Source organism: Penaeus monodon, chromosome 6, assembly GCF_015228065.2.
Source record: "Penaeus monodon isolate SGIC_2016 chromosome 6, NSTDA_Pmon_1, whole genome shotgun sequence".
In the NCBI taxonomy this organism is placed as follows: Eukaryota; Metazoa; Arthropoda; class Malacostraca; order Decapoda; family Penaeidae; genus Penaeus; species Penaeus monodon.
In genome coordinates this window covers 17,953,427-17,963,426 of record NC_051391.1, presented here as the reverse complement: position 1 = coordinate 17,963,426, position 10,000 = coordinate 17,953,427, and the positions used below count along the sequence as shown (strand labels likewise).

Sequence of the window (10,000 nt, the reverse complement as noted above, 5' to 3'; positions counted from 1 at the left end):
GGGCTAATGCCGACGGGGCGCATGGCCGCATCCACCCTACGCTTCCAGATACGGGGGCCCTCAGCCCATCTCTAGCTTCTCGCAGCAGGTTTGGTCGAACTGCCCAAGCTATGACCTCCTCGGTCTTCCCATGGGTCTCCTCCACCCAGGGTGGTCTCACAGGGTCATCCATTGGGAAATAAGTTAGAGTTGGCAGTCCTGGATTATACAGGTAACAGGTCCCATGCCAGTCACTATGTAGCGGTCGGTTGGACACATGGTCCTGTCAACTGTAACTCATGATCCAGCATAGGGATTTGTTACAAAAGGCATCATGACGGGACTCCCAGGCACTAGATAGCGTCCAGGTTTGCTATCATACAACAAAACTGGCAGTATCAAGGCCCTGAAGACACTTAGCTTGGTCCTTCTGCATAGGTTACTGGCATCTCCAAATGCTCTTGTTGGTCGAGTTGATGGCTTCAGCTGCCAGACCAATCTGTGACTTCAACATCCTCACTGCAACCATGTATCCACTGAATGGAATCCCATAAACAGGCCCCCAAAATCCTGATTCTTGATCTTGGTCCAGGAGACCTTTAGGCCAAGGACTTCGCCTCATTGCTAAATGCATCAAAAGCCACCACCAGTGATTCCAGCTCAGACAGGATACCAACATCGTCAGCAAAGTCGAGGTCTGTGACCTTGATATTGCATAGTGCTCCACACTGACTTTGGATAGTAGCTTCTAACCATTTTCCAGTCCATACAAGTGTTGAAAAGTGTATGTGAAAGGACACAGCCTTGACTCAACAATGAGTTAACAGGGAAGTTCGATAGGCCCCCACCACATTTGAGATCGATGTAGGCTAGTATAATGCTAGGATATGGTCAGGAATGAATCTAGACTACTCTGGTCTCTGGTGCCTAAGTAGGTGGTCACAGATCCATTGCAGGAGGATGTAGGCAAAAACCTTGCTGAGCAATGTGATGCTACGGTAGTTGCTACAGTCAATCCCCTTTCCCCATCTGGTTCCATTCCCCCTTAACAGGTCAGGGGGAATGGAACTCAAGACTGAATGCAAGACCCGTGACATAGACTCACTCCCCAGCCTCTAGTAGTTCAGCAGGGATATCACATATGCCTGCAGCTTTACCCCCCTTCAGCTTAAAGATCGTTTACTTTACCTCAATTAGAGTAAGAGGTTCCTCACTGATGGGTGGGTTTGGCACTGCTATTGTGATATCACTTCCTTCCAGACTAACTGCTGAAGAGTCTACCTGGTACAGCTGCTCAAAATACTCAGCCCAACATTCACAAACCCCAACATCATCTGAGATGATCTGTCCATCCACTGCATAGAGGGCTTAGAGTTCAGCTTTCTCTGGGCTTGGTAGGCAGGATGAAGTCATTAACCATGAGATGGCCTTCAACCACCTCAGCAGGGTTCCTTGATGAACTGTTCCTTGTCTCTTCTCAACAGTGTTTGAGCTCTACACACCAAGGAGTGGCGCAAAACATGACTGCCATTCAGCCAAGCCATGCAAGACATTTCTGTGGCCTCCAATGTCTCCAGTGAGATGAAATTCTACCTTGCCTTTGGGCATTCACCAATGGACTCTTGTGCTGCATCGAGTGCTTCGTGCCTGGTCTCCCACAGAGCTACTGGATCCTTCAGGTTATCAAGTTCTGTGAACTGATCAGAGACTCCCATGGCAACTCTCCAGGTGCACTTTTCCTCCCTCAGCCTGTCCAAGTGAAACACCCTACAGTGATCACTGGAGAGACGAGGAGTGGGCCCGTAGGGTAGCCACAACAGTCTATGGGTGGTTAATCTCCTTGACCACAGTATTCGTATTGCTATGCCATGTCCAGCAATGCAGGTTAGAGTACTAGTACCAGGAGCCTGAAATCCTCAATCTCTGGGACCCAGCAAAGTCCCAGAGATGGAGGCTGTTCTCCCTGTTGGAATCAGCTCCCAAGCCATAACAGACATCTTGTAGCCAGCTTGATCACAGCCAGATACCATATTGAAGTCGCCCCAGTGCTTCGTGCCTGGTCTCCCACAGAACTACTGGATCCTTCAGGTTATCAAGTTCTGTGAACCGATCAGACTCCCATGGCAACCCTCCAGGTGCACTTTCCCTCCCTCAGTCTGTCCAAGTGAAACACCCTTGAGTGATCACTGGAGAGACAAGGAGTTTTGAAGTGGACCTGTAGGGTAGCCTCAACCAGCCTATGGTCAGTACCACAGAACTTGCCACTCTGGTAAACCCTGCAGCTCTGGAGGATCCAGCAAATGCTGACAAGAATGTGGTCAATCTCCTTGACCACAGTATCCGTATTGCTATGCCATGTCCAGCAATGCAGGTTGGAGTACTAATACCAGGAGCCTGAAATCCTCAATCTCTGGGACCTAGCAAAGTCCCAGGGATGGAGGCTGTTCTCCCTGTTGGAATCAGCTCCCAAGCCATAACAGACATCTTGTAGCCAGCTCAATCACAGCCAGATACCATATCGAAGTCGCCCAGAACAATAAAAAGGTCTCGTTTGGGGCATTTGTCTGAGGGCAGTCACCTTAACCCCCAACTGCTTACCCTTAATAGCAGGGGTAACTGCTTATCCTGCCACAGGGACTAGATGTTCCAAGTGCCTACCCGGATAGCTCACCTGAGGTTTAGCCTCGAGCAGTTGTTTTGGGTGGACATCACTTCTACCACCCTCCTGACATTGCCCCATATAATGGAGGGTGGCAGGCTGTGGGGCCCTTGGGCTTTGCCCCAGAGGCCTCATACTGGGTTGGTGCCTACTAGGGTGCAGACAGGATGAGTAACTCATTCCCTTTCTGTGCCCCAACATCTGCCCTCCTAACAGGACCCACAGCCCATCTCACTAGCTGGGTGGGAGGGACAGAACCCCTCCCCCAAGCATATCTATTTATGGGAGACATTGCCAACAAGTTTCCTAGGGGGAGGAGGTCTGGCAAGGCCTACCTCCCCCGAGCTGCCCATTAACCCAAGGGGGGGCTGAGGTGCAGAAGCTGGTATGGAGCTAGGGTATGTCCACACATGGGCAAATTATTTATTATTTAAAGGGTCCTCGATTTGTATTCTATAGTTCATTTTTGAATTTCTATTTCAACCTTCAGATTTTAGATTGGTATATTGTACCATATGAGAAGTCTGTTTTCATCTGAGGCAGGTTGTTTGCAAATCATATTGCAGTCAACCAGTTTTGATGATTTATTTTTAGCGTGGTATCTTTGTTAACCAATCAACCTCAAATCATAAACTTTGCCTGTTCCGAGCACACTGGGGGAGTCCTCTATTATTTATATTTGAACTCTACTGATTTATTTAAGGCATTTATTGTTTTCATTGGGTTATTAATTTTTTTTCTGATTCTTTGGTTAAGTTTAATAGTAAGTACTACATGAGTTTTTTGCTTGCCTGGTAGTTGTGTTGTCTGTAGTGGGTGGTTGAAATTCTTCTATATTTCTGGCGGATTCGTGTCGCCGGGCAAGTTTGAGATTTGGATTTTCTTCACTGTCACTTTCTTCTCTAAGTCTTCTATTTGTTTGCGAATTGTAGTCCATTTCCTTAAAGATTCCAGGTTTCTCTCCTGGATCTGGGTTTAAGTTCTCGTCCATTAAATGTTTCTTAAATTTACATTCACTCCGTCTCGATTTAAGAGCATGTCTTCAAAATATTAAATAATTTCCCCGGCACAATTTTCTCTATGCTACGAGCACGTGTTCGATGTTATTGTTTACCAACAGCAAACGTGCTTAAATTAGGATCACATCGCATTATCTGAAATAGATGCCTCTATCATTTTACACTGCTTATCTTCAAATATCTAAAAATCAAAGCAATGTATTATTGGGAAAATGTAGAAAAAATGGAAAAGGTAAAATTAATAGGCTCGCCGTCAGCTTATTTTGAGTGTGTGTGTGTGTGTGTGTGTGTGTGTGTGTGTGTGTGTGTGTGTGTGTGTGTGTGTGTGTGTGTGTGTGTGTGTGTGTGTGTGTGTGTGTGTGTGTGTGTGTGTGTGTGTGTGTGTGTGTGTGTGTGTGTGTGTGTGTGTGTGTGTGTGTGTGTGGTGTGTGTGTGTGTGTGTGTGTGTGTGTGTGTATATTTGCAGATTTTGATGAACTGGAGAAAATACTAAAAGAAAGTTTTCACTTTCTTACGAAGAAATATATAAATGCATCTGTTATTATTTAGGTTTGTATAGGTCTTTTCCCTTTTCAATATTCGATTTAACAAAAAATGAAATGAAAGAAACTGACACACTCAAGTTATCATATAAATTTGAGTGAAATGAAAAAAGGGGTCTGGTGACACTGACATGATAGTTTAATGAAAAGAAAAAAAATCACACACACACACACACACACACACACACACACACACACACACACACACACACACACACACACACACACACACACACACACACACACACACACACACACAAACTGAAATCATCTTATAAATCTCTGCTGAAATTGGAAGTGTTGACTGGAGAGACTGAGACTGACTGAGACTGTAAGCTTTAAAGCTTAAATCCATACTTGACCCATAAAAAAGTTTCAGAGAGAAATATAATAGTTTATGGTTTAAACAAATGTGCTAGACACCATTGGTCACATTAGCACAATGGTAAAGTATTGTGGTGACAGGGGTTTAAATTAGTTCCTTATTTGAACAAAATAAGATAGCATGATAGCAAAAAGGGTAAAAGAGGGTAAATGGGATAGGACAGATATTGATCGAAAGGGAAAGAGTTAAGGACAAAGGGTGATTAGATAAAATAGAGGGTATCTATGTGTCTGAGGAAGAACAAGTTATGAACTGGGGATGCTCGACAGTCTGGAGGTTCGGGGAAGAGCGGACAAGCAAGTAAAAGCGAGGATATGAGCTTCAGTAAAGCGGGGACTGGATAGTAGGATATGTGGAACTGAAAGAAGAACATTGCATGAGGAGCGCAGAGTTGGGTCGGAGCGTGACATGAGGTATTAATGCATGATGGAAGGTTTTATGGTTTGGAGTTCATTGGTGGTCAAACCTGACTAGAAAGAAACTTCTGAAGTAGGAGTAGTCGGTGGCTGGAATGCGTCAAAAGTGAGGTCAGTGGGTTGTAGAAAAGGTGGCAGAGCGTGCCAAGGCATCTGCTTGTTCATTGCCGGGGATTACGACATGGCTGGGATCCAGCAAAACTTGACTGAGGAAGGGTACCAGGTTTATTTGGATAAAGGAAAGAAAGTACAGGGGCTTCACGCCATTGGGGAGGAAAGTTTATGGTCGTCCATATGTTATTGAATACTGATATAAAAAAGGACAAGGAAGTAGGTGGGAGGTGTCTTATCATCATCGGAGGGGCTAATGCCGACGGGGCGCATGGCCGCATCCACCCTACGCTTCCAGATACGGGGGCCCTCAGCCCATCTCTAGCTTCTCGCAGCAGGTTTGGTCGAACTGCCCAAGCTATGACCTCCTCGGTCTTCCCATGGGTCTCCTCCACCCAGGGTGGTCTCACAGGGTCATCCATTGGGAAATAAGTTAGAGTTGGCAGTCCTGGATTATACAGGTAACAGGTCCCATGCCAGTCACTATGTAGCGGTCGGTTGGACACATGGTCCTGTCAACTGTAACTCATGATCCAGCATAGGGATTTGTTACAAAAGGCATCATGACGAGACTCCCAGGCACTAGATAGCGTCCAGGTTTGCTATCATACAACAAAACTGGCAGTATCAAGGCCCTGAAGACACTTAGCTTGGTCCTTCTGCATAGGTACTGGCATCTCCAAATGCTCTTGTTGGTCGAGTTGATGGCTTCAGCTGCCAGACCAATCTGTGACTTCAACATCCTCACTGCAACCATGTATCCACTGAATGGAATCCCATAACAGGCCCCCAAAATCCTGATTCTTGATCTTGGTCCAGGAGACCTTTAGGCCCAAGGACTTCGCCTCATTGCTAAATGCATCAAAAGCCACCACCAGTGATTCCAGCCTCAGACAGGATACCAACATCGTCAGCAAAGTCGAGGTCTGTGACCTTGATATTGCATAGTGCTCCACACTGACTTTGGATAGTAGCTCTACCCATTTTCCAGTCCATACAAGTGTTGAAAAGTGTTGGTGCAAGGACACAGCCTTGCCTCACCAATGAGTTAACAGGGAAGTTCGATAGGCCCCCACCACATTTGAGATCGATGTAGGCTAGTATAATGCTAGGATATGGTCAGGAATGAATCTAGACTGCTCTGGTCTCTGGTGCCTAAGTAGGTGGTCACAGATCCATTGCAGGAGGATGTAGGCAAAAACCTTGCTGAGCAATGTGATGCTACGGTAGTTGCTACAGTCAATCCCCTTTCCCCATCTGGTTTCATTCCCCCTTAACAGGTCAGGGGGAATGGAACTCAAGACTGAATGCAAGACCCGTGACATAGACTCACTCCCCAGCCTCTAGTAGTTCAGCAGGGATATCACATATGCCTGCAGCTTTACCCCCCTTCAGCTTAAAGATCGTTTACTTTACCTCAATTAGAGTAAGAGGTTCCTCACTGATGGGTGGGTTTGGCACTGCTATTGTGATATCACTTCCTTCCAGACTAACTGCTGAAGAGTCTACCTGGTACAGCTGCTCAAAATACTCAGCCCAACATTCACAAACCCCAACATCATCTGAGATGATCTGTCCATCCACTGCATAGAGGGCTTAGAGTTCAGCTTTCTCTGGGCTTGGTAGGCAGGATGAAGTCATTAACCATGAGATGGCCTTCAACCACCTCAGCAGGGTTCCTTGATGAACTGTTCCTTGTCTCTTCTCAACAGTGTTTGAGCTCTACACACCAAGGAGTGGCGCAAAACATGACTGCCATTCAGCCAAGCCATGCAAGACATTTCTGTGGCCTCCAATGTCTCCAGTGAGATGAAATTCTACCTTGCCTTTGGGCATTCACCAATGGACTCTTGTGCTGCATCGAGTGCTTCGTGCCTGGTCTCCCACAGAGCTACTGGATCCTTCAGGTTATCAAGTTCTGTGAACTGATCAGAGACTCCCATGGCAACTCTCCAGGTGCACTTTTCCTCCCTCAGCCTGTCCAAGTGAAACACCCTACAGTGATCACTGGAGAGACGAGGAGTGGGCCCGTAGGGTAGCCACAACAGTCTATGGGTGGTTAATCTCCTTGACCACAGTATTCGTATTGCTATGCCATGTCCAGCAATGCAGGTTAGAGTACTAGTACCAGGAGCCTGAAATCCTCAATCTCTGGGACCCAGCAAAGTCCCAGAGATGGAGGCTGTTCTCCCTGTTGGAATCAGCTCCAGCATAAGACATCTTGTAGCCAGCTTGATCACAGCCAGATACCATATTGAAGTCGCCCAGGCTTCGGCTGGTCTCCACAGAACTACTGGATCCTTCAGGTTATCAAGTTCTGTGACCGATCAGACTCCCATGGCAACCCTCAGGTGCACTTCCTCCTCAGTCTGTCAATGAACACCCAGATGGCTGAGTCGTAGTCACTGGTCTACCACAGAACTACTGGATCCTAGTACAGTCCGACTAATATTAATGGGGTAAAAAATTTTTTAATAAAATTTTGATAAAAATGGGGCAATTTTATAGCCCTTATAGTTTAAATTTTTTCCATGTAATAAAAAAACTTTTAATGTAAAAAAAGGGAATTTTAAAAATTTGGGCAAAATAAAAATTTTTTTTAACCCCCCCCTTAAAAAAATATACAATACTTATATAACCATCTTATTATCAAAATTAGACTAACTCTCCAGTATGTCGCTTTAAGTGTCTTTGTAAATGACTCTCACGGAAAAATGCTGCACCACAACGATCACACTTGTATGGTCTCTCAGCTTGATGCCTTCGTTCATGTGATTCAAGGATGGACTTATCAAAAATTTGCCCAAAAAAAACCCCACATTTCTCACTTTTTGAAAGGGTCTGTCTACAATGGGGTTTCCCTGTCGTTTGACTTTTTAAATGACCATTGGGAATTAAATCCACCCACAAAATTTTCACATTTGAATGGTTTTTCTAAAATGATTTTCTTCCGCGGAATCATCTGGCCACTAGCTTCCTGTTGTCTTGCAAGGATATGAAATGGATTATTATCACCCATGTTATGTTTATTTTGCAAAATGTGATTTTAGACTTGCACTGTGCTAAAAAATTGCTCCAAAGATTCCAACGAAAAGCCCCCTTTCTTCACAATCAAATTTTTTCCCTCTTACCTAAAAAATCTGACAGAATTCCACATGATGAAGATCCCTTTTTTGCTTTGACTTTATTTGGCACGAAGTGTAACTGTGTAAAATTAGGTGTTGTTTTTGGGCCCTGGGGCATCGGAATTACAAGTTGACTTGAGGAGTAACCTGAAGCTACTAAATTTTTGTAGCTGTCTTTAAACCCTGGAAAATTGAACAGGGTTGGAAAAATTCTGTACATTTTGGCTGATGGAAAAATATTTCCCAAAAAAATTTTCCACAAAAATTGCTGAATTTTGCAAACTCCCCCACCTATTCTGTGTTTTCTTTTTTTGCCACACAAAGCATACTATTCTGAAAAAACTGTGCACCACATTCATCACATTTAAAGGGGCTTTTTCCCCTGTATGCCCCTTCTTAGCCATTCTAAGGTACTGTGTATAAAAATTTTGCCCCACAGCCCATCACTTTTTGTAAGGTTTTTTCTTCGAGAATGAGTCTCAGATGCTTTTTTTAGTGTGCCCGGGGGTTTTTTTCAAAAGTTGCCTCACAAAACTCACACTTAACATTGTGTTCCCAAAACAAATTGACATTCATGTTTGTATTATTTTGTTCTACCTGATAGTAAAGAGATCAAAGTAGTTTTCTTCCATAAGCTGAACTTCACATATTGCTGGGAGGATACCTGTGAAAGAAAGAAAAAATATAAATTTTATAAAAATTTATAATATATAAAAATATATATATAAATATATATATATATAAAATTTTGTATATATTTTTAAAATATATATAAAATTTATATAATATATAAATAATATATATATAAATTATATATTATAAAATGTGTATTTGTATGTGTAGTGAAATGTGTATTTTTAATTTTTATATGGATATATATGGATATATTGGATATGTATATGTAATTATATATTTTTATATGTATATAATATATATTTTATTAATATATATAATTATATATATAAAATATATGTATATTATTTTATATATATATATACAGATACAATACATAAAATATAAAATTTTATAATATACATAAAACATATCCCTATATATATAAAATAATTATATATTTTATTTAATATTTTATTAATTATATTTATTTTATATATTTATGTATATATATGTTTTAGGGTTATATAATATTTTATATACATTAAAAGTTTTATATATTTATTATATTAATTATACTACTTAATATGTATAGTATAAATATATGTTATTTTATATGTAGGTATATTAATATATATATATATATATATTATATATATATATTATATATATATAAAATTTTGTATATGATATATTTGTTATATACATACATAATATTATATTTTAAAATTATAATATATATATATATATAAAAAAAATTTTATATATATACACACACACTACACCACACATACACACAAAACACACACTTTCACAAACACAAACACACACCCCACACACACAAAATACATACACCACACACACACAAAACACACAAACCCCACACACCACACACACACACACACACACACACACAAAACACACACTTAAAATTTTATATATATATATATATTATTTTTATATAATATAATTATAAATATATATATAAATTTTTAAAATATATATATAAAATATATATATAAAATATATATAATATGTGTAGTGTATGTTTTAATGTATAGGGGATAATTTTTATTTTAAAATATAATGTATATTGAAAATTATATATATATATTTTTAATATATAATATATATATATATTTTATATATATT

General features: G+C 41.2%; 1 pseudogene; it reads right to left on the bottom strand.

The window, feature by feature from the left end:
• Positions 1-7,736: 7,736 nt before the first annotated feature.
• LOC119574307 lies at positions 7,737-8,848 on the bottom strand (annotated as a pseudogene).
• Between the last annotated feature and the right edge of the window lie 1,152 nt (positions 8,849-10,000).